The sequence below is a fragment of the Hyperoodon ampullatus genome (genome assembly GCF_949752795.1).
Source record: "Hyperoodon ampullatus genome assembly, chromosome: 13".
Taxonomy (NCBI): domain Eukaryota; kingdom Metazoa; phylum Chordata; class Mammalia; order Artiodactyla; family Ziphiidae; genus Hyperoodon; species Hyperoodon ampullatus.
The window spans coordinates 62,379,453-62,404,722 of record NC_136926.1 but is presented as its reverse complement, the minus strand read 5'-3'; the positions used below and the strand labels follow the sequence as shown (position 1 = coordinate 62,404,722).

The 25,270-nt window shown below is 38.7% G+C and overlaps 1 pseudogene across 1 annotated transcript; it reads right to left on the bottom strand.

Annotated features, from left to right (window-relative positions):
- Positions 1-19,038: 19,038 nt before the first annotated feature.
- LOC307062472 (AP-3 complex subunit sigma-1-like) lies at positions 19,039-24,996 on the bottom strand (annotated as a pseudogene). Its single transcript has 3 exons — positions 24,972-24,996; positions 23,969-24,082; positions 19,039-19,618 (listed from the first exon to the last, which is right to left on the bottom strand). The product of its transcript is annotated as an AP-3 complex subunit sigma-1-like (transcript).
- Between the last annotated feature and the right edge of the window lie 274 nt (positions 24,997-25,270).

Genomic DNA, 25,270 nt, shown 5'->3' with positions numbered 1-25,270 from the left:
AGATTGCTTTGGGTAGTATAGTCATTTTCAAAATGTTGACTCTTCCCATCCAAGAAGATGGTATATTTCTCCATCTATGTGTATCATCTTTAATTTCTTTCATCACCGTCTTATAATTTTCTGCATACAGGTCTTTGTCTCCTTAGGTAGGTTTATTCCTAGGTATTTTATTCTTTTTCTTGCAATGGTAAATGGGTCGTTTTCTTAATTTCACTTTCAGATTTTTCATCATTAGTGTATAGGAATGCAAGAGATTTCTGTGCATTAATTTTATATGCTGCTACTTTACCAAATTCATTGATTAGCTCTAGGAGTTTTCTGGTAGCATCTTTAAGATTCTCTATGTATAGTATTGTGTCGTCTGCAAACAGTGACAGTTTTACTTCTTCTTTTCCCATTTGGATTTCTTTTATTTCTTTTTCTTCTCTGATTGCTGTGTCTAAAACTTCCAAAACTATGTTGAATAAGAGTGGTGAGAGTGAGCAGCCTTGTCTTGTTCCTGATCTTAGTGGAAATGGTTTCAGTTTTTCACTGTTGAAGACGATGTTGGCTGTGGGTTTGCCACATATGGCCTTTATTATGTTGAGGAAAGTTCCCTCTATGCCTACTTTCTGGAGGTTTTTTAAAATCATAAATGGGTGTTGAATTTTGTTGAAAGCTTTCTCTGCATCTGTTGAGATGATCATGTGGTTTTTCTCCTTCAGTTTGTTAATATCGTGTATCATGTTGATTGATTTGCATATATCAAAGAATCCTTGCATTCCTGGGTTAAACCCCATTTGATCATGATGTTTGATCCTTTTAATGTGCTGTTGGATTCTGTTTGTTAGTATTTTGTTGAGGATTTTTGCATCTATGTTCATCAGTGATATTGGCCTGTAATTTTCTTTCTTTGTGACATCTTTGTCTGGTTTTGGTATCAGAGTGATGGTGGCCTTGTAAAATGAGTTTGGGTGTGTTCCTCCCTCAGCTATATTTTGGAAGAGTTTGAGAAAGATAGGTGTTAGCTCTTCTCTAAATGTTTGTTAGAATTCGCCAAGGCTTGATTTGTGACCCAGGATATTATCTATCCTGGAGAATATTCCATGAGCACTTGAGAAGAATGTGTATTCTGTTGTTTTTGAATGGAATGTCATATAAATATCAATTAGGTCCATCTTGTTTAATGTATCATTTAAAGCTTGTGTTTCCTTATTTATTTTCATTTAGGATGGTCTGTCCATTGGTGAAAGTGGGTGTTAAAGTCCCCTACTATGATTGTGTTACTGTCAATTTCCCCTTTTATGGCTGTTAGTATTTGCCTTATGTATTGAGGTGTTCCTAAGTTCGGTGCATAAATATTTACAATTGTTATATCTTCTTCTTGGATTGATCCCTTGATCATTATGTTGTGTCCTTGTCTCTTGTAATAGTCTTTGTTTTAAAGTCTATTTTGTCTGATATGAGAATTGCTACTCAGCTTTCTTTTGATTTCCATTTGCATGGTATATCTTTTTCCATCCCCTCACTTTCAGTCTGAATGTGTCCCTAGGTCTGAAGTGGGTCTCTTGTAGATAGCATATATATGGGTCTTATTTCTGTATCCATTCAACCAGTCTATGTCTTTAGGTTGGAGCATTTAATCCATTTACATTTAAAGTAATTATCGATATGTATATTCTTATTCCCATTTTGTTAATTGTTTTGGTTTTTTATTGTAGGTCTTTTCCTTCTCTTGTGTTTCCTGCCTAGAGAAGTTCCTTTAGCATTTGTTGTATAGCTGGTTTGGTGGTGATGAATTCTCTTAGCTTTTGCTTGTCTGTAAAGGTTTTAATTTCTCCGTCAAAACTGAATGAGATCCTTGCTGTGTAGAGTAATCTTGGTTGTAGATTTTTCTCCTTCATCACTTTAAATATGTCCTGCCAGCCCCTTCTGGCTTGCAGAGTTTCTGCTGATAGATCAGCTGTTAAGCTTATGGGGATTCCCTTGTGTGTTATTTGTTGTTTTTCCCTTGCTGCTTTTAATATTTTTTCTATGTATTTAATTTTTGCTACTTTGATTAATATGTGTCTTGGCATGTTTCTCCCTGGAGTTATCCTCTATGGGACTCTCTGTACTCCCTGGACCTGATTAACTATTTCCTTTCCCATGTTAGGGAAGTTTTCAACTATAATCTCTTCAAATATTTTCTCAGTCCCTTTCTTTTTCTCTTCTTCTTCTGGGACCCCCATAATTCGAATGTTGTTTCATTTAATGATGTTCCAGAGTTCTCTGAGACTGTCCTCAATTCTTTTCATTCTTTTTTCTTTCTTCTGCTCTGCAGTAGTTATTTCCACTATTTTATCTTCCAGGTCACTTATCCGTTCTTCTGACTCAGGTTTTCTGCTATTGATCCCTTCTAGGGAATTTTTAATTTCATTTATTATGTTGTTCATCACCATTTGTTTGCTCTTTAGTTTCTCTAGGTCCTTGTTAAAGGTTTCTTGTATTTTCTCCATTCTATTTCCAAGATTTTGGATCATCTTTACTATAATTATTCTGAATTCTTTTTCCAGTAGACTGCCTATTTCATCTTCATTTGTTAGGTCTGGTGGGTTTTTGCCTTGCTCCTTCATCTGCTGTGTGTTTTTCTGTCTTCTCATTTTGCTTAACTTACTGTGTTTGGGGTCTCCTTTTCGCAGGCTGCAGGTTCGTAGTTCCCATTGTTTTTGGTGTCTGTCTGTAGTGGCTAATGTTGGTTCAGTGGGTTGTGTAGGCTTCCTGGTGGAGGAGACTAGTGCCTGTATTCTGGCGGATGAGGCTGGATCTTGTCTTGCTGGTGGGCAGCTCCATGTCTGGTGGTGTGTTTTGGGGTGTCTGTGGCCTTATTATGATGTTAGGCAGCCTCTCTGCTAATGGATGGGGTTGTGTTCCTGTCTTGAAAGTTTGGCATAGGGTGTCTAGCACTGTAGCTTGCTGGTTGTTGAGTGGAGGTGGGTCTTGGCATTGAGACGGAGATCTCTGGGAGATTTTTGCTGTTTGATATTACGTGGAGCTGGGAGGTCTTTTGTGGACAAGTGTCCTGAACTTGGGTCTTCCACCTGAGAGGCACAGCTGTGATGCCTGGCTGGAGCACCTAGAGCCTGTCATCCACATGGCTCAGAATAAAAGGGAGAAAAAGAAAGAAGAAAGAAAGAAAGAAAGGAAGGAAGGAAGGAAGGAAGAAAGAAAGAAAGAAAGAAAGAAAGAAGAAAGAAAGGAAGGAAGGAAGGAAGAAAGAAAGGAAGGAAGGAAGGAAGAAAGAAAGAAGATAAAATAAAATAATATTAAAAAGTTATTAAAATAAAAAATAAAAAATAGTTACTAAAAATTTTTAAAGTAATAAAAAAAAAAGAAAGAAAGAGGAGAGCAACCAAAGCAAAAACAAATCCACCAATGATAACAAGCTCTAAAATCTACTTTAAAAAACCCCAAAAACCAGAAAACGGACAGACCAAACCCTAGGACAAATGATAAAAGCCCAGCTATACAGACAAAATCACACAGAGAAGCATATACATCCACACTCACAAAAAGAGAAAAGGGGAAAAATATATATATATCTTTGCTCCCAAAGTCCACCTCCTCAATTTGGGATGATTCGTCATCTCTTCAGGTATTCCACGGATGCAGGGTATATCAAGTTGACTGTGGAGATTTAATCTGCTGCTCCTGAGGCTGCTGGGAGAAATTTCCCTTTCTCTTCTTTGTTCCCACAGCTCCCGGGGCTCAGCTTTGGATTTGGTCCCGCCTCTGCGTGTAGGTCGCCTGAGAGCATCTGTTCTTCGCTCAGACACGACGGGGTTAAAGGAGCAGTTGATTCGGGGGCTCTGGCTCACTCAGGTGGGGGGAGGGAGGGGTACAGCTGCAGGGCGAGCCTGCAGCGGCAGAGGCCGGCATGACATTACACCAGCCTGAGATGCACCATGCGCTCTCCCGGGGAAGTTGTCCCTGGATCACAGGACCCTGGCAGTGGCGGGTTGCACAGGCTTCCGGTAGGGGAGGTGTGGATAGTGACCTGTGCTCGCACACAGGCTTCTTAGTGGCTGCAGGAGCAGCCTTAGCGTCTCATGCCCGTCTCTGCGGTCCGTGCTTTTAGCCGTGGCTCGCGCCCGTCTTTGGAGCTCCTTTAAGCAGCGTTCTTAATCCCCTCTCCTCGCGCACCATGAAAGAAAGAGGCAAGAAAAAGTCTCTTGCCTCTTCGGCAGGTCCAGCCAGACTTTTTCCCGTGCTCCCTCCTGGCTGGCCTTGGCGCACTAACCCCCTGAAGGCTGTGTTCACGCCGCCAACCCCAGTCATCTCCCTGGGATCTGACCGAAGCCCGAGCCTCAGCTCCCACCCCACGCCCGCCCCGGCGGGTGAGCAGACAAGGCTCTCGGGCTGGTGAGTGCAGGTCGGCACCGATCCTCTGTGCGAGAATCTCTCCGCTTTGCCCTCCGCTCCCCCATTGCTGTGCTCTCCTCCGCGGCTCCGAAGCTCCTCCTCCCACCACCCCTGTCTCCACCAGTGAAGGGGCTTCCTAGTGTGTGGAAACCTTTCCTCCTTCACAGCTCCCTCCCACTGGTGCAGGTCCCGTCCCTATTCTTTTGTCTCTGTTTTTTTTTGTTTTTCTTTTGCCCTACCCAGGTACGTGGGGGAGTTTCTTGGCTTTTGGGAAGTCTGAGGTCTTCTGCCAGCGTTCAGTAGGTGTTCTGTAGGAGTTGTTCCACATGTAGATGTATTTCTGATGTACTTGTGGGGAGGAAGGTGATCTCCACGTCTTACTCTTCTGCCATCTCGAAGCTCCTCCTGTAAACATCATGTTATATGGCTGCATAACATCCTGTCAAAAGTATATGCCTATTTTACTCAACAAATAGGCCTGTTTTTTTGATATTTGAAGTGTTTCCACTTTTAAGTTATTATAAGTAGGTCTAAAATGAACATGTTGGTGCACAAGTCCTTTGGGACAGATTCTCAGAAGTGGGACTACCAGAAAGGACCAGTTTCCCTTAATCCTAGGCAGGCTGAGCCTTTCCCAACCTCTATTCCTTCAGCCACATTACGAGCTTCAGGCCCATTCTTAAGTCATATACTATATTGCACCTCATTACTTTCCCAAAGTTCATACCAGATCACACTTCCAACAGCACTTGATGGAAATCCAGGTTATTTTGAGAGGTCATTTGCAAGCTGGAAAAACCCTCATGTCTCTTTGATCACAAGGAAAGTTACACATCCTGATTTACCCATCATGGCCAGTGCCGCGAGCCTGTCCCCAAATAATGACAATACTAACTATCGCAAGAGAATCAGCAACTCTTTAGTAAGTGCCAACTTTGTTCTGGGTGTTCCGTATTTATAATCAAATTCTCACAACAACGCTGAGAGATAGTAACAGTCCCATTATACAGATGAAGAAGCAGAGGCTCAGAGAAGATAAGGAATGCACCCAGGCACACAGGTAGTGAGAGGCAGAGGGAGGTGTATCGTCTGGTCTGTAACACCCATGCTCTTGCCACACACTACAGGGCATCAGAGAAATGGGGAGAGATCATGCTGTTGAATGCTGAGGCTGGGCTTTCTAAGGGTTTGGGAGTCAGGGGTGAGCATGGGGTGGGATTGCATTGATTTTGGTTTCTGGTGTGATTTTGACCTCACCACCTGGGTCACCTGACTCTGGGATCAAGGCCAGCCGGTGGCTGAAGAGTGTCTGCTCAAGGCTGTGTCCCTGAAAGCACAGATCTTATCAAAGTTCTTTTTCCCCCGCAACTTTATTGAGATATAATTGACATATAACATTGTGCAAGTTTAAGGTGTACAACATAGTGATTTTATATACGTATATATTGCAAAATGGTTACCACAATAATGTTGATTAACATATCCATCACTTCATAGTTACTTTTTTTTTCTTTTTTTTTTGTGCGAGAACATTTAAAATCTACTCTCTTGGCAACCTTCAGATATACAACACAGTATTGTTAAATGTAGTCACCAGGCTGTACATTACATCCCCATGACTTATTTATCTTATAACCGGCAGTTTATACCTTTTGATCACCTTTACCTATTTCCCCCACTCATTTCTGGTAGCTGTCAATCTACTTTCTGTTTCTCTGAATTTTGTTTTTTAAGATTCCACATATAAGTGAGAACATACAGTATTTGTCTTTCTCTGTCTGACTTATTTCACTTAGTATAATGCCCTCAAGATTCATTCATGTTATCGAAAATGGCAGGATTTCCTTCGTTTTTATGGTTGGATAATATTTCATTGTATATATACACCACATTTTCTTTATCAGTTCATCCGTCAGTGGACACTTAGGTTGGTTCCATATGTTGGCTATTGTGACTAATGCTGCAATGGATGTAGGGATGCAGATGTTTCTTCAAGATAGTGATTTCATTTCCTTCAGATATATACCCAGCTGGATCATATGGTGGTTCTATTTTTAAATTTTTGAGGAACCTCCATGTTATTTCCATAGTGTCTGCACCAATTTACATTCCCACCAATAATGCATGAGGGTTCCCTTTTCTCTGCATCCTCGCCAACACTGGATATCTCTTGTCTTTTTGATAATGGCCATTCTAACAGACTTGAGGTGGTATCTCACTGTGATTTTTGATTTGCCAGTTCTTGTTGTAATTGCAATGCAGGGAGAGACTTTGTAAAACTGCTGCTTCCGTCCCACAGTCCAGGCTGCAGGTTCCTGGTGACTGCTCTAGTGCTTTGGAAAAAAAAAAAAAACTTTTAATTTACATCCTTGGACATCTAACCTCTTGCAAACACAGATTTAATAGCTGAAAAACTATGATTTATATATATATGCTTATCTGTGTGCAGCTTTTCCCCCATTTTTCTTGGTCAGTTTGCTCTTCTTTCCCCCTTTCCTCCCTTCCCCCTTCCACATCAGTGTCCTGCACCCACAATCAGGTAACCCATGTTTATAACTACTATTCATCACCCCGCCATATTTCTTCATATTATGGAATGACATATACATGTGTGTATATAATATATATGTAAAAATACATGCATATTCTTATATTTACATATATTCAAACACAATTACATATACAGCATTTTGGTGCTAATTTATTAAAAGGACTCAAGTTATAACCAATTGACTGCTCGGTTTTATTACCTAACCATGCTTTCTTTTCTTCTTTCTTTTTTTTAAAATTGAGGTATAGGGAGCCGGAGGAAGATGGCGGAAGAGTAAGACGCGGAGATCACCTTCCTCCCCACAGATACATCAGAAATTCATCTACACGTGGAACAACTCCAACAGAACACCTACTGAACGCTGACAGAAGACCTCAGACCCCCCAAAAGGCAAGAAACTCCCCACATACCTGGGTAGGTCAAAAGAAAAAAAGAATAAACAGAGACAATAGGATATGGACGGGACCTGCACCAGTGGGAGGGAGCCGTGAAGGAGGGAAGGTTTCTACACACTACAAGCCCCTTCGAGGGCGGAGACTGCAGGTGGCGGAGGGGGAAAGCTTCGGAGTAGCGGAGGAGAGCACAGCAACAGGGGTGCGGAGGGCAAAGCAGAGAGATTTTGGCACAGAGGATCGGTGCCCTCAGGCACACACCAGCCCGAGAGATTGTCTGCTCGGCCGCCAGGGCGGGCGGGGCTGGGAGCTGAGGCTCGGGTATCGGCTTTCAGTCGGAGCGCAGGGGCTGGCGGCAGGAAGAGAGCCTGAAGGGGTTAGTGCTAGCCCGGAGGGAGTCTGGGGAAAGGGTCTGGAGCTACCGGAGAGGCAAGAGACTTTTTTCCCTTTTGTTGCCTGGTGCGCGAGGAGAGGGCATTCCCCTCCCTCCCCTCTGCCTGAGTGAGCCAGAGCCCCCGAATCAGCGGCTCCTTTAAACCCGTCCTGTCTGAGCGAAGAACGGACGCCCTCCGGCGACCTACGCGCAGAGGCGGGGCCAGGTCCAAGGCTGAGACCCGGGAGCTGTGAGAGCAGAGACAGGGAAATCTCTCTGTGCAGCCTCCGAGGCAGCGGATTAAAGCTCCACGGTCCATTTGATGTGCCCTGCGTCTGTGGAGTGCATGAATGGACAGCGAATCATCCCAAATTGAGGAAGTGGACCTTGAGGACAAGATTTAAGACTCCCCCCCCCCTTTTTTTTTTTTTTTTCCTCTTTTTACAACGAATTATCTCAAATTAAGGAGGTGGACTTAGCAAGATTTCAGACTTTTCGCCCTTTTCCTCTTTTTACAACGAATTATCGCAAATCGAGGAGGTGGACTTGGAGAGCAAGATTTTTGATTTTTCCCCCTGCTCTCTTTTTGTGAATGTGTATGTGTAATCTTCTGTGTAAGATTCTCTCTGTATAGCTTTGCTTCCACCATATGTCCCAGGGTTCTTTCGGTCCGTGTTTTTTTTCAATAATTACTTTTTAATTTTAATAACGCTACTATATTTCATACTTTATTCTATTTTACTTTACCTGCTCTTTCTTTTTTTCCTCCCTTCCCTTCCTCCCTCCCTCCCTCCACTCCTCCTTTCCTTCTTTCTTTTTCTTTCCTCCATCCCTCCCTCCCTCCCACCCTTCTTCTTTCCACTTTCTTTTTCTTTCCTTCCTCCCTCCCTCCCTCCCTCCTGTCTTTCTTTCTTTCTTTCCTTCCTCCCTCCCTCCCTCTCTTCTTCCATTCACTCTTCCTTTTGCTTTCATTCCTCCCTCCCTCCCTCCTTTCTTTCCTTTCTTTCCATCCTTCCTCCCTCCCTCCTTTCTTTCTTTCTTACTTCCTTCCTTCCTTTCTTTCAATCTCTCTTTCTTTCTTCTACTAATTATTTCTTTCTACTTTTTCTCACTGTTATTCTGAGCCGGGTGGATGAAAGGCTCTTGGTGCTGCAGCCAGGAGTTAGTGCTGTGCCTCTGAAGTGGGAGAGCCAACTTCAGGACACGGGTCCACAAGAGACCTCCCAGCTCCACATAATATCAAGCAGCGAAAATCTCCCAGGGATCTCCATCTCAACACCAGCACCCAGCTTCAGTCAACGACCAGCAAGCTAGAGTGCTGGTCACCCTATGCCAAGCAACTAGCAAGGCAGGAACACAACCCCACCCATTAGGAGAGAGGATACCTAAAAACATAATAAGGCCACAGGCACCCCAAAACACACCACTAGACGTGGACCTGTCCACCAGAAAGACAAGATCGAGCTTCAACCACCAGAACACAGGCATTAGTCCCCCCCACCAGGAAGCCTACACAACCTACTGAAACAACCTTAGCCACGGGGGACAGACACCAAAAACAACGGGAACTACGAATCTGCAGCCTGCAAAAAGGAGACCCCAAACACAGTAACATAAGCAAAATGAGAAAGCAGAAAAACACACAGCAGGTGAAGGAGCAAGATAAAAACCTACCAGACCTAACAAATGAAGAGGTAATAGGCAGTCTACCTGAAAAAGAATTCAGAATAATGATAGTAAAGCTGATCCAAGATTCTATTTCCCAGATCCAAAATCTTGGAAATAGAATAGACAATATGCAAGAAACAGTTAACAAGGACCTAGAAGAACTAAAGATGAATCAAGCATAGATTAAAAACACAATAAATGAAATGAAAAATACTCTAGATGCGATCAATAGCAGAATAACTGAGGCAGAAGAACGGATAAGTGAGGTGGAAGATAAAATAGTGGAAATGACTGATGCAGAGAAAAATAAAGAAAAAAGAATGAAAAGAACAGAGGACAGTCTCAGAGACCTCTGGGACAACATTAAACACACCAACATTCGAATTATAGGGGTTCCAGAAGAAGAAGAGAAAAAGAAAGGGACTGAGAAAATATTTGAAGAGATTATAGTTGAAAACTTCCCTAATATGGGAAAGGAAATAGTTAATCAAGTCCAGGAGGCACAGAGAGTCCCATACAGAATAAATCCAAGAAGAAATACGCCAAGACACATATTAATCAAACTGTCAAAAATTAAACACAAAGAAATCATATTAAAAGCAGCAAGGGAAAAACAACAAATAACACACAAGGGAATCCCCATCAGGTTAACAGCTGATCTCTCAGCAGAAACTCTACAAGCCAGAAGGGAGTGGCAGGACATAATGAAAGTGATGAAGGAGAGAAACCTGCAACCAAGATTACTCTACCCAGCAAGGATCTCATTCAGATTTGATGGAGAAATTAAAACGTTTACAGACAAGCAAAAGCTGAGAGAGTTCAGCACCACCAAACCAGCTTTACAACAAATGCTAAAGGAACTTCTCTAGGCAAGAAACACAACAGAAGGACTATACCTACAATAACGAACCCAAAGCCATTAAGGAAATGGGAATAGGAACATACATATCAATAATTACCTTAAATGTAAATGGACTAAATGCTCCCACCAAAAGACACAGAGTGGCTGAATGGATACAAAAACAAGACCCATATATATGCTGTCTACAAGAGACCCACTTCAGACCTAGAGACACATACAGATTGAAAGTAAGGGGATGGAAAAAGATATTCCATGCAAATGGAAATCAAAAGAAAGCTGGAGTAGCAATTCTTATATCAGACAAAATAGACTTTAAAATAAAGACTATTAGAAGAGACAAAGAAGGACACTACATAACGATAAAGGGATCGATCCAAGAAGAAGATATAACAATTGTAAATATTTATGCACCCAACATAGGAGCACCTCAATACATAAGGCAAATACTAACAGCCATAAAAGGGGAAATCGACAGTAACACAATCATAGTAGGGGACTTTAACACCCCACTTTCACCAAAGGACAGATCATCCAAAATGAAAATAAATAAGGAAACACAAGCTTTAAATGATACATTAAACAAGATGGACTTAATTGATATTTATAGGACATTCCACCCAAAAACAACAGAATACACATTTTTCTCAAGTGCTCATAGAACATTCTCCAGGATAGATCATATCTTGGGTCACAAATCAAGCCTTGGTAAATTTAAGAAAATTGAAATTGTATCAAGTATCTTTTCCGACCACAATGCTATGAGACTAGACATCAATTACAGGAAAAGATCTGTAAAAAATACAAACACATGGAGGCTAAACAATACACTACTCAATAATGAAGTGATCACTGAAGAAATCAAAGAGGAAATTAAGAAATACTTAGAAACAAATGACAATGGAGACACGACGACCCAAAACCTATGGGACGCAGCAAAAGCAGTTCTAAGGGGGAAGTTTATAGCAATACAATCCCACCTTAAGAAACAGGAAACATTTCGAGTAAACAACCTGACCCTGCACCTAAAGCAATTAGAGAAAGAAGAACAAAAAACCCCCAAAGTTAGCAGAAGGAAAGAAATCATAAAGATCAGATCAGAAATAAATGAAAAAGAAATGAAGGAAACGATAGCAAAGATCAACCAAACTAAAAGCTGGTTCTTTGAGAAGATAAACAAAATTGACAAACCATTAGCCAGACTCATCAAGAAAAGAAGGGAGAAGACTCAAATCAGTAGAATTAGAAATGAAAAAGGAGAAGTAACAACTGACACTGCAGAAATACAAAAGATCATGAGAGATTACTATAAGCAACTCTATGCCAATAAAATGGACAACCTGGAAGAAATGGACAAATTCTTAGAAATGCACAACCTACCAAGACTGACTCAGGAAGAAATAGAAAATATGAATAGACCAATCACAAGCACTGAAATTGAAACTGTGATTAAAAATCTTCCATCAAACAAAAGCCCAGGACCAGATGGCTTCACAGGCGAATTCTATCAAACATTTAGAGAAGAGCTAACACCCATCCTTCTCAAACTCTTCCAAACAATATCAGAGGAAGGAACACTCCCAAACTCATTCTACGAGGCCACCATCACCTTGATACCAAAACCAGGCAAGGATGTCAAAAAGAAAGAAAACTACAGGCCAATATCACTGATGAACATAGATGCAAAAATCCTCAACAAAATACTAGCAAACAGAATCCAACAGCACATTAAAAGGATCATACACCATGATCAAGTGGGGTTTATTCCAGGAATGCAAGGATTCTTCAATATACGCAAATCAATCAATGTGATACACCATATTAACAAGTTGAAGGAGAAAAACCATATGATCATCTCAATAGATGCAGAGAAAGCTTTCGACAAAATTCAACACCCATTTATGATAAAAACCCTGCAGAAAGTAGGCATAGAGGGAACTTTCCTCAACATAATAAAGGCCATATATGACAAACCCACAGCCAACATTGTCCTCAATGGTGAAAAACTGAAACCATTTCCACTAAGATCAGGAACAAGACAAGGCTGCCCACTCTCACCACTCTTATTCAACATAGTTTTGGAAGTTTTAGCCACAGCAATCAGAGAAGAAAAGGAAATAAAAGGAATCCAAATTGGAAAAGAAGAAGTAAAGCTGTCACTGTTTGCAGATGACATGATACTATACATAGAGAATCCTAAAGATGCTACCGAAAAACTACTAGAGCTAATCAATGAATTTGGTAAAGTAGCAGGATACAAAATTAATGCACAGAAATCTCTGGCATTCCTGTACACTAATGATGAAAAATCTGAAAATGAAATCAAGAAAACACTCCCATTTACCATTGCAACAAAAAGAATAAAATATCTAGGAATAAACCTACCTAAGGAGACAAAAGACCTGTATGCAGAAAATTATAAGACACTGATGAAAGAAATTAAAGATGATATAAATAGATGGAGAGATATACCATGCTCCTGGATTGGAAGAATCAATATTGTGAAAATGACTCTACTACCCAAAGCAATCTACAGATTCAATGCAATCCCTATCAAACTACCACTGGCATTTTTCACAGAACTAGAACAAAAAATTTCAAAATTTGTTTGGAAAAACAAAAGACCCCGAATAGCCAAAGCAATCTTGAGAACGAAAAACGGAGCTGGAGGAATCAGGCTCCCTGACTTCAGACTATACTACAAAGCTACAGTAATTAAGACAGTGTGGTACTGGCATAAAAACAGAAAGATAGATCAGTGGATCAGGATAGAAAGCCCAGAGATAAACCCACGCACATATGGCCAACTTATCTTTGATAAAGGAGGTAGGAATGTACAGTGGAGAAAGGACAGCCTCTTCAATAAGTGGTGCTGGGAAAACTGGACAGGGACATGTAAAAGTATGAGATTAGATCATTCCCTAACACCATACACAAAAATAAGCTCAAAATGGATTAAAGACCTAAATGTAAGGCCAGAAACTATCAAACTCTTAGAGGAAAACATAGGTAGAACACTCTATGACATAAATCACAGCAAGATCCTTTTGGACCCACCTCCTAGAGAAATGGAACTAAAAACAAAGATAAACAAATGGGACCTAATGAAACTTCAAAGCTTTTGCACAGCAAAGGAAACCATAAACAAGACCAAAAGACAACCCTCAGAATGGGAGAAAATATTTGCAAATGAAGCAACTGACAAAGGATTAATCTCCAAAATTTATAAGCAGCTCATGCAGCTCAATAGCAAAAAAACAAACAACCCAATCCAAAAATGGGCAGAAGACTTAAATAGGCATTTCTCCAAAGAAGATATACAGACTGCCAACAAACACATGAAAGAATGCTCAACATCATTAATCATTAGAGAAATGCAAATCAAAACTACAATGAGATATCATCTCACACCAGTCAGAATGGCCATCATCAAGAAATCTAGAAACAATAAATGCTGGAGAGGGTGTGGAGAAAAGGGAACACTCCTGCACTGCTGGTGGGAATGTGAATTGGTACAGCCACTATGGAGAACAGTATGGAGGTTCCTTAAAAAACTAAAAATAGAACTACCATATGACCCAGAAATCCCACTACTAGGCATATACCCTGAGAAAACCATAATTCAAAAAGAGACATGTACCAAAATGTTCATTGCAGCTCTATTCACAATAGCCCGGAGCTGGAAACAACCTAAGTGTCCATCATCGGATGAATGGATAAAGAAGATGTGGCACATATATACAATGGAATATTACTCAGCCATAAAAAGAAACGAAACTGAGCTATTTGTAATGAGGTGGATAGACCTAGAGTCTGTCATACAGAGTGAAGTAAGTCAGAAAGAGAAAGACAAATACCGTATGCTAACACATATATATGAAATTAAAAAAAAAAAATGTCATGAAGAATCTAGGGGTAAAACGGGAATAAAGACACAGACCTACTTGAGAATGGACTTGAGGATATGGGGAAGGGGAAGGGTAAGCTGTGACAAAGGGAAAGAGAGGCATGGACATATATACACTACCAAACGTAAGGTAGATAGATAGTGGGAAGCAGCCGCAGAGCACAGGGAGATCAGCTCGGTGCTTTGTGACCGCCTGGAGGGGTGGGATGGGGAGGGTGGGAGGGAGGGAGATGCATGAGGGAGGGGATGTGGGAACAGATGTATATGTATGACTGATTCACTTTGTTATAAAGCAGAAACTAATAAAAAAAAAATTGAGGTATAGTTGGTTTACAATATTATATAAGTTTCAGGTGTATAACATAGTGATTCACAACCTTTAAAGGTTTTACTCCATTTATGGTTACTATAAAATATTGGCTCTATTCCCTGTGCTGTACAATATATCCTTGTATCTTGTTTATTTTATACATAGTAATTTGTACCTTTTAATCCCATTCTCCTATCTTTCCCCTCCCTTTCCTCTCCCCACTGGTAACCACTAGTTTGTTCTCTATATCTGTGAGTCTGTTTCTTTTTTGTTATATTCATTCATTTTTTATTTCATTTTTTAATAAAAATTTTTTAATTGAATGAAAGATATTTTAAATTCTATAGCACTTCACAATTTACAGAAGTTTCACACACATGATTTCATATAATCCCATAACAACATTTTATTTTAATCCCCTACCCCTACTGCACCCCTCCCCCTTCCCTCTTCACACTTGTAACCACTATTTTGTTCTCTGTATCTGTGAGTCTGTTACTTATTTGTTTTATTGACTAGTTTGTTTTATTTTTTTAGATTCCATATATAAGTGATATCATACAGTATTTGCCTTTCTCTGTCTGACTTATTTCACTTAGCATAATACCCTCAAGGTCTAACCACATTGCTGCAAATGGCAAAATTTCATTCTTTTTTATGGCTGAGTGGTATTCCATTGTATGTATGTATGTGTGTGTGTGTGTATGTATACACACACATATATATATATAATTATATATATGTGTGTGTATATATACATCACCTCTTCATTATCCATTTATCTGTTGATGGACACTTAGGTTGCTACCATATCTTGGCTATTGTAAGTAATGCTGCTATGAACATTAGAGTGCTATGTCTCTTTGAATTAATGTTTTTGTTTTCTTCAGATATATACCCAGGAGTGGAATTCCTGGATTATATTGTATTTCTATTTTTAGTTCTTTGAGGAATGTCCATACTGTTTTCCACAGTGGCTGCACCAATTTACATTCCCACCCACAGTATACAAGGGTTTCCTTTTCTCCACATCCTCATCAACATTTGTTATTTGTGATCTTTTTCATGACAGCCATTCTGGCAGGTGTGAAGTGATATCTTATTGTGGTTTTGATTTGCATTTCTCTGATAATTACCAGTATTGAACATCTTTTCATGTGCCTGTTGGCCATCTGTATATCTTCTTTGAAAAAAATGTCTATTCAGGTCTTCTGCCCATTTTTTAATTGGGTTGTTTGTTTTTTAGATGTTGAGCTGCATGAGCTATTTGTATATTTTGGGTATTAACTCCTTATCAGTCATATTGTTTGCAAATATTTTCTCCCATTCTGTGGGTTGTCTTTTTGGTTTGTTTATGGTTTCCCTTGCTGTGGAAAAGCTTGTAAGTTTAATTAGGTCCATTTGTTTATTTTTGTTTTTATTTTCATTACTCTAGGAGGTGGATCCAAAAAGCTATTGCTGCAATTTATGTCAAGGAGTGTTCTGCCTATGTTTTTCTCTAGGAGTTTTATAGTATCTGGTCTTACATTTAGGTCTTTAATCCATTTTGAATTTATTTTTGTGTATGATGTTAAAGAATGTTTTAATTTCATTTTTTTACATGTAGCTATCCAGTTTTCCCAGCACGATTTATTGAAGAGACTGTCTTTTCTCCATTGTATGTTCTTGCCTCCTTTGTCATAGATTAATTGACCATAGGTGCGTGGGTTTATTTCTGGGATTTCTATCCTGTTCCTTTGGTCTGTAAGTCTGTCTTTGTGCCTGTATCATACTGTTTTGATTACTGTAGCTTTATAGTATAGTCTGAAGTCAGGAAGCCTGATTCTTCCAGCTCTGTTTTTCTTTCTCAAGATTGCTTTGGCTATCAGGGGTCTTTTATGTTTCCATACAAATTTTAAAATTATTTATTCTAGTTCTGTGAAAAATGCCATTGGTATTTTGATAGGGATTACATCGAATCTGTAGATATGTAGACAATGCATAGATTGCATTGTCATTTTAGCAACATTATTTCTTCCAGTCCATGAACATGGTGTATCTTTCCAATTGTTCATGTCATCTTCAATTTCTTTCATCAGCGTCTTATAGTTTTCTGAGTACAAACATTAGTTAGATTTATTCCTAGGTATTTTATTCTTTTTGATGGGATTGTAAATGGAATTGCTTCCTTAATTTCACTTTCTGATAGTTCATTATTAGTGTATAGAAATGCAATAGATTAATGTATATTAATGCATATTAATTTTGTATTCTGCAACTTTACCAAATTCATTGATGAGCTCTACTAGTTTTCTGGTGGAGTCTTTAGGATTTTCTATGTTTAGTAAGAGTGACAGTTTTGCAATATGAATTCCTTTACTCTCTCTCTCTCTCTCTCTCTCTTTGTTTTTTTGCCATGCTGAGCAGCTTGTGGGATCTTAGTTCCCTGACCAGGGATTGAACCTGGGCCCATGGCAGTGAAAGTGTGGAGTCCTAACCACTGGACTGCCAGGGAATTCCCTCCTTTTATTTCTTTTTCTTGTCTGATTGCTGTGGCTGGGACTTCCAATACTATGCTAAGTAAAAGTGGCAAGAGTGTGCATCCTTGTCTTGTTCCTGATCTTAGAGGAAATACTTTCAGCTTTTCACCATTGAATATGATGTTAGCTGTGGGTTTGTCATACATGGCCTTTATTATGTTGAGGTATGTTCCCTCTATGCCCACTTTCTGGAGAGTTTTTATCATAAATGGATGTTAAATTTTGTCAAAAGCTTTTTAGCTTTTTCTGCATCTATTGAGATGATCATATGGTTTTTATTCTTCAGTTTGTTAACATGGTGTATCACGTTGATTGATTTGCAAATATTGAAAGTCCTTGCATCCCTGTGATAAATCCAACTTGATCATGGTGTGTGATCCACTTAATGTATTGTTGGGTTCGGTTTGCTAATATTTTGTTGAGGATTTTTGCATCTATGTTCATCAGTGATATTGGCCTGTAATTTTCTTTTTTGTGAAACCTTTGTCTAGTTTTGGTATCAGGGTGATGCTGGCCTCATAGAATGAGTTTGGAAGCATTCCTTCCTCTGTAAGTTTTAGGAGTAGTTTGAGAAAGATAGGTGTTAACTCTTACCTACATATTTAGTAGAATTCACCTGTGAGGCCATCTCTTCCTGGACTTCTGTTTGTTTGGGGGAGTTTTTTTTTTTTTAATTAGTGATTCAATTTCATTACTGGTAATTGTTCTGTTGATATTTCCTATTTCTTCCTGGTTCAGTCTTGGGAGATTGTAAGTTCTAGGAATTTGTCCATTTCTTCCAGGTTGTCCATTTTATTAGCATGTAGTTGTTTGTCATAGTTTCATGATTCTTTGTATTTCTGTGGTGTCAGTTGTAACTTCTCCTTTTTCATTTCTGATCTTATTGATTTGGGCCCTCTCTCTTTTTATCTTGATGAATCTGGCTAAAGGTTTATCAATTTTGTTTATCTTCTCAAAAATCAGCTCTTAGTGGGACTTCCCTGGTGGTGCAGTGGTTAAGACTCTGCACTCCCAGTGCAGGGGACCCAGGTTCAATGCCTGGTCAGGGAACTAGAACCCACATGCATGCCACAACTAATAGTTCACATGCCACAACTAAGGAACTGGTGAGTCACAACTAAGGAGCCTGCCTGCTACAACTAAGACCTGGTGAAACCAAATAAATAAATAAATAATATGTTAAAAAAATCAGCTCTTAGTTTTACTGATATTTTTGTTTTTTTTAAATCTCTATTTTATTTATTTCTGTTCTGATCCTTATGATTTCTTTCCTTCTACTAACTTTGGGTTTTGTTTGTTCTTTTTCTAGTTCCTTTAGTTTACCTTTATGTTGTTTATTTGATTTTTTTTTGTTTTCTGAGGTAGGTTTGTATCACTATAAAACTTCTCTCTTAGAACTGCTTTTGCTGAATCCCATAGATTTCTTTTTTAATATATAAATTTATTTATTTATTTATTTATGGCTGCATTGGGTCTTTTTTTTTTTTTAACAGTGATAAAATATATTTTTATTTACTTGGTTGAGTCAGAGGGTCATAAAAAAAATTATTGCTAAAGTAGATACCAGGCAAACAGAATGGTGCTTTAGAAGCCCAGTTACCTTGGAGTTTATTTAAACTAAGAGAAAAAGGTCATAATGTTTTCATGTAATACATACTTCATTCTTTAAATAACAATTCTGACAAATAACAGAAAGAATTAAGGAATGCTGTATTTGTGATCCATACAAAACACCAACATTTTGGGTTATACATAATTTAAAGAAATGTCCCAAACACTTTTCAAAATACTATAGTAGCCAATACATAGAGGCATGCCTTAGGTGGCCATAGGAATGCAGTTTAGAAAATAAAGAAAAAAATCACACTGTAACTACTCAATTTCTTCAAAATCACTGAGCAAGCAAAGCAACAATGAACTTCCATACTGATTTTACATAACTTCTATACAGTACCTTGACTTAAATCCAAGAGCAAAAGTTAAGACTCTCCTCCTCTATTTTTGGTAAACAGCTGCATGGTAAACTTAGATGACATTTCCCCTGGATTTTACCTGGGAATGGCCTTTAAAATTTTTTATTTAAAAGAGAGCATGTTTGGCACTTTTATACTGATGTCACCAATGTTAATATTTCTTGGGTTCTCAGGAAGATTCATATTCTTTACAGCTGATACAGCAGGGTCTGGAGCTCCCACTAAGCCAGCCTCAGATTTCTCCAGTTTATTTTGTGCATCAATTTGTGTAACAATCTCATTCATGTTGGTCTCCAATACCATTCCTCCCATCACCATTTCTGCAAGAATATTGTGAACCTTGTTTACATGGAAAATTAAATCCAGTTCACAGACGTTTTCAAAACACTTGTCTAATGTTTCCACAAATACTTGAATTAGATCTAAAATTCCAAGTTCACTTTCTGAAGAATCCACACAGAAGACAAAATATAATGTTGCATAATGTCTATAAATCAGTTTGTTGTCAGATCCTCCAATTAATAATCCTCCTTCTAGGAAATTACACACATTTTCATCTCTCTTAGATACCAAATGGAAAGTCTCCCTGATGATTTGCTGTTGTGTATCTTCACTGTAGGGCTGGTAGAACTTGGAGAGCCACGGCTTCCCGTGGTGGTTAAAGATGAGGATCGACTTGATGATGGCTCAGCTGGGCCAACCGGGTGGGAGCTGGGGGCCAGGGCGGGGGCGGGCACACGAGCCTCACCTCGGGATCTCGCTGGCCATCCTTCCCCACCCACCCCCTCCCACACACGCTGTATTGGGTCTTTGTTGCCGTGTGTGGGCTTTCTCTAATTGCACTGAGCGGGGGCTACTCTTTGCTGTGGTGTGTGGGCTTCTTATTGCAGTGGCTTCTTTTGTTGCAGAGCACAGGCTCCAGTAGTTGTGGCACATGGACACAGTAGTTGTGGTACATGGGCTTCAGTAGTTGTGGCTCGCGGGCTCTAGAGCACAGGCTCAGTAGTTGTGGTGCACAGGCTTAGTTGCTCTGCGGCATGTGGGATCTTCCTGGACCAGGGCTGAAAACATGTCCCCTGCATTGGCAGGCGGATTCTTTTTTTTTTTTTTTTTTTTTTTTTTTTTTTGCGGTACGCCGGCCTCTCACTGCTGTGGCCTCTCCCGTTGCGGAGCACAGGCTCCGGACGCGCAGGCTCGGCGGCCATAGCTCACGGGCCCAGCCGCTCCGCAGCATGTGGGATCTTCCCGGACCGGGGCACGAACCCGTGTCTCCTGCGTCGGTAGGCGGACTCTCAACCACTGCGCCACCAGGGAAGCCCGGCAGGCGGATTCTTAACCACTGAACCACCAGGGAAGTCCCTGAATCCCGTAGATTTTTGGATCATTGTGTTTTCATTTCCATTTGTCTCTAGGTATTTTTAAAATTTTGATTTCTTCAGTGATCCATTGGTTGTTCAGTAGCATATTGTTTAACTTCCACATGTTTCTGTTTTTTTTGTAGTTTTCTTTTCCTTGTAGTTAATTTCCAGTCTTTTGGTTGGAAAAGTTGATTGAGATCATTTTAATTTTCTTAAGTTTAGGGTTTACTGAGACTTGTTTTGTGGCCTGTCATGTAATCTATCCTGGAGACTGTTCCATGTGCAGTGGAACCTGGAAATGAAAGGAATGTGTATTTTGCTGCTTTTCCATGGACTGTTCTATCATCTTTCATCTATCTATCTATCTATCTATCTATCTATCTATCTATCTATCTATCTATCTAAAGTCTATCTGGTCTAATGTGTCATTTAAGGCCAGTGTTCTTACTGATTTTCTTTCTGGATGATCTATCCATTGATGTAAGTGGGGTGTTAAAGTCTCCTACTATTGCTGTGTTACCATCAATTTCTCCTTTTATGTCTGTTAATATTTGCTTTGTGTATTTAGGTGCTCCTATGTTGGGTACATATGTATTTATAATTGTTATATCTTCTTTTCAGATTGATCCCCTGATCAGTATGTAATGTCCTTCTTTGTCTCTTGTAATAGTCTTTGTTTTAAAGTCTGTTTTGTCACATATAAAATTGCTAACCCTCTTTCTTTTGATTTCCATTTGCATGAAATACCTTTTTCCACCCCCTCACTTTCAGTTGTATGTGTCTTTTAATCTGAAGTGAGTCTCTTATAGGCAGCATATATATAGGTCTTGTTTTTGTATCCATTCAGCCACTCTATGTCTTTTGATTGGAGCATTTAGTTCTTTTACATGTAAAGTAATTATTGATATTTATGTTCTTATTGTCACTTTGTTAATTGGTTTTTGATTATTTTTGTAGTTCTTTCATCTTCCTTTTTTCTTCTTCTGTTATCTTCCCTTGTGATTTGATGGCTATCTTTAGTGTTATGTTTGGATTCTTTTTGGGTTTTTTTCTGTGTGTATCTATTATAGATTTTTGTTTTGTGGTTACCATGACGTTTATACATAGCAATCTCTATATATGTGTGATTGTTTTAAGTTGCTGATCTCTTAATTTCAATCGCATTTTAACAGCCCTGCATTTGTACTCTCTTGTTCTCATGATTACTGTTTTTGAGGTCATGTTTTACATCTAATCATTTTGTGTTTCAACTGTTTATTGTGCATAGATGATTTTACTACTTTTTTCTTTTAACTTTTCTGCTAGCTTTGTGCGTGGATGATTTACTACCTTTATTGTATATTTGCCTTTACTGATGAGCTTTTTCCTTTTGCAATTTTCAAGTTTCTAATTGTGGGGTTTTTTCTTAGAGAAGTTCCTTTAACATATCTTGTTAAGCTGGTTTGGTGTTGCTAAATTCTTTTATCTTTTGCTTGTCTGTAAAACTTTTGAGCTCTCCCTCCAATCCAAATGAGAGCCTTGCTGTGTAGAGTATTCTTGGTTGTAGGTTTTTCCTTTCATCACTTTAAATATATTGTGCCACTTCCTTCTTGCCTGCAGTTTCTGCTGAAAAGTCAGCTCATAGCTGTATGGGAGTTCCCTTATATGTGACTTGTTGCTTTTCCCCTGCTGCTTTGAATATTCTCTCTTTATCTTTAATTTTTGCCATTTTAATTTACAGTGTGTCTTTGTGTTGATCCTCTTTGGGACTCTCTTTTCTTTCTGGATTTGGATGTCTCTTCCTTTCTCATATTAGGGAATTTTCCAGCTATTGTGTTTCCAAATATGTTCTCAGCACCTTTCTCTCTCTCTTCTCCTGGGATCCCTATAATGTGAATATTAATGTGCTAGAAGTTGTTCCAGACATCTCTTAAACTTTCCTTATTTCTTTCCAGCTTTTTTCTTTTTTTTCTGTTCAACATCAGTGATTTCCACTACTCTGTCTTCCAGCTTGCTTGTGCATTTCTCTGTATCATTTAGTTTACTGCTGATTTCTTCTAGTGTAATTTTTATTTCAGTTATTGTATTCTTCATTCTGTTTGGTTGCTCTATTTTCTAACTCTTTGTTAAAAACTTCTAACTTCTTACTCTGTGGTCCATTCTTCTCCTGAGTTCTTTGATCATCTTTACAATCATTACCCTGTACTCTTTCTTGGATAGATTGCCTATCTCTCCTTCACTTAGTTGTTCTTCTGTGGCTTTGTCTTGTTCTTTCATTTGAAACGTGTTCCTCTGTCACCTCATTTTGCCTAACTTTTATTTTTATGTATCTGGAAGGTTGGTTATGTTTCCCAACCTTGTAGAAGTGGCCTTTTGTAGGGGACGTCTTATGCATCCCAGGAGTTCACTCCCTTCTCATCACCAGTTCTATATGCTCCCTATGTAGGCTGTGTGGGTCCTTTTTTTGTGGTGGGCTGACTACTGTGGGCAGTCTGGTAGGCTTAGTTAGCCCTCAGTCTATTTGATTCCATTTTCTTTTTCACTGTGAACAATGCTGCAACAAATGCCCTAGAATATATGTCCTTATGTACTAGTGATTTTATTTCTATAGGATGGATTTCCAGAAGTGGGATTGTTAGGTCAAAGAGCATAAGCATTTTCAATTTCAGTGATAGCACTAGATGGCTATCCAAAATTGTTGTGATACTTTACATTTCAACCAGCAATGTAGGAGAATACTGTTTCTCTATGTCCATATCAGGAGTAAGAGTTTCAGCTTTTGATTTTTTTGCTCATCAGAAAAGGATACAGTGATATTTAGTTATTATGTAACATTTATTTCCATGCCTGATAGTGAGTATGAACATCTTATCATGTTGCTGGCCATTTGGATTTGCTCCTCTGTGGGTTTTTAAAATTAATTTGATTTGTCCACTTTTCTGTGATGACTGTCATTTTCTTACGACATTTGTGAGCTCTCTTTGCATATTTTAAGTATTAATTTTATATCATCCACATTAGAAATATTTTTCCTTGGGCTATTGTTTACTATTGTTGTTTTGTGGGATCTTTTACTGTTCAAATAGCTCATGTTTTTTTTTTTTTTTTTTTTTGCAATTTTTCATGACCATATATACCTATTTTTTCTTTTATAGCTTCTATATCCTCAATCTTAGATAAGAATGTGTTCTTTGTCCTTATTCCATATATATTGTGTTTTAATCTGCTCAGGCTGCCACAACAAAATACCATAGACTGGATGGCTTAAACAACAGAAATTTATTTCTCATGGCTCTGGAAGCTAGGAAGTCCAAGATCAAGGTGCCAGCAAATTTAGTTTCTGGCTAGGGCTTTCTTCCTGGCTTGTAAACTTTATTATCCAATTAAAGTTTTAATTATCTAATTAAAAATTAATTATCCAATTAAAAAATAACCATTGGTATTCAAAATGGAATTACATGAGCTTTATATATTGACTTTTAGAGAAGTGGTACTTTTATGAAATCAACCCTTTATTTATTTTATAGTTCCCTTCTTATTTCTTGTGCTTTCTTATGAAATGTACCTTTTAAAAACCTGTTAATCCTTAGATCCTCTGATATACTACTGCAGTCTCTTATCTGCAAAAATTCTTCTTATCCCTGCATCATAGAGACACCCTTATTAAGAGATGGTATTGGTCTTATGGCTTGCATTTACCCATAGAATATGGTGGAAGTGACACACTGTGACTGCCAACCTTAAACTGTAAGAGTCCTGTCAACTTCTGCTTTTGCTCCTTTGGGAGCCAGCTGCCATTTATAGGAGCTTGGGCTGGACCACAGAAGGGAAAGAGACCATGTAAACAGAGGAAGGCTTAGTCAGACCCCATCCTTGCCAGCTATTCCAGTTAGGGCACCGGGCATGTAAGTGAAGCTGTTTTAGATGTTCCCAGTCCCAGCCAATCTTTTAGCTAAACACAGACTCTTGAGTGACCCCAGCCAACTCCACAGAGAGCAGAAGAAGTTCCAGCTGAGCCCAGGCAACAAGCACAATCATAAGAAAATCTTAAACCTTGTTTTAAGACACTAACTTTTGGTTAGCTTATTATGAATCAATACATAACTGAAACACAAAAGACTGTCTGAATGTATATCACAGTTAAAAACATACATACACACACAATGAAACAGACACTTGGTACTACCATCTTGCTTAGCAATAAACATTATTAAGTAGTTACTTAATGCTCCTTGATCACATCCTCCTCCTTTCCTGCAAGAGATAGCCACAGTCCTGAATTTTCAGTTAATCCTTCCCTTGCTTTTGATTTTACCACCTATGTATGCACTCGAAAGTAAGATTTAGTTTTGATGTTTATATAAATGGAATTATACAGTATATATGCTTTGTCACTTTTTTTGCTTAATATTTTGTTTTTAAGATTTATCCAAATGGATGTATTAGCTGTAGTTCATTCATTTTCAGTGCTGTATTGCATTCTGTTGGTAACATTTGGATTGTTCTAATATTTTGCTCCCATGCTATGAATATTTGTTTTAAATTATATTTCAATTTTTTAAATTTAGCTGTAATTTTTATCAAGGTAAAAATATTGATAAATTTTATCAATTTTAAACATGCACATAGTTTAAAGGGTAAATAGATACACAAAGTTTTTTATAAAAAAGAGTGGTTTTTTTCCTTTCCAGGTCCACCTTACCTTTTTTCTTAATCCTCAGAACCATCCACTTTCAAATTTTAACTGATTATTTTGTTCATTTTCTCCACAGGTCTAAATAACATGCATAGAGTGCTACTTGATTTTTGGAGAATTTAGTTCTTTTTCATGTGAACCCTCTCATCCCAACGCATGTGTTGTGTTCCCATTCCTCGTCCTTCCACATCTTGTAATTTTTTCTAGATGAATATTATAATGACATAAGTACTTTCACAGTTGTTTATGTTGCCTTCCTTGTACTTTTTGTGTTCTGTATGGTTAAGATTATATTTTCCTTTTTG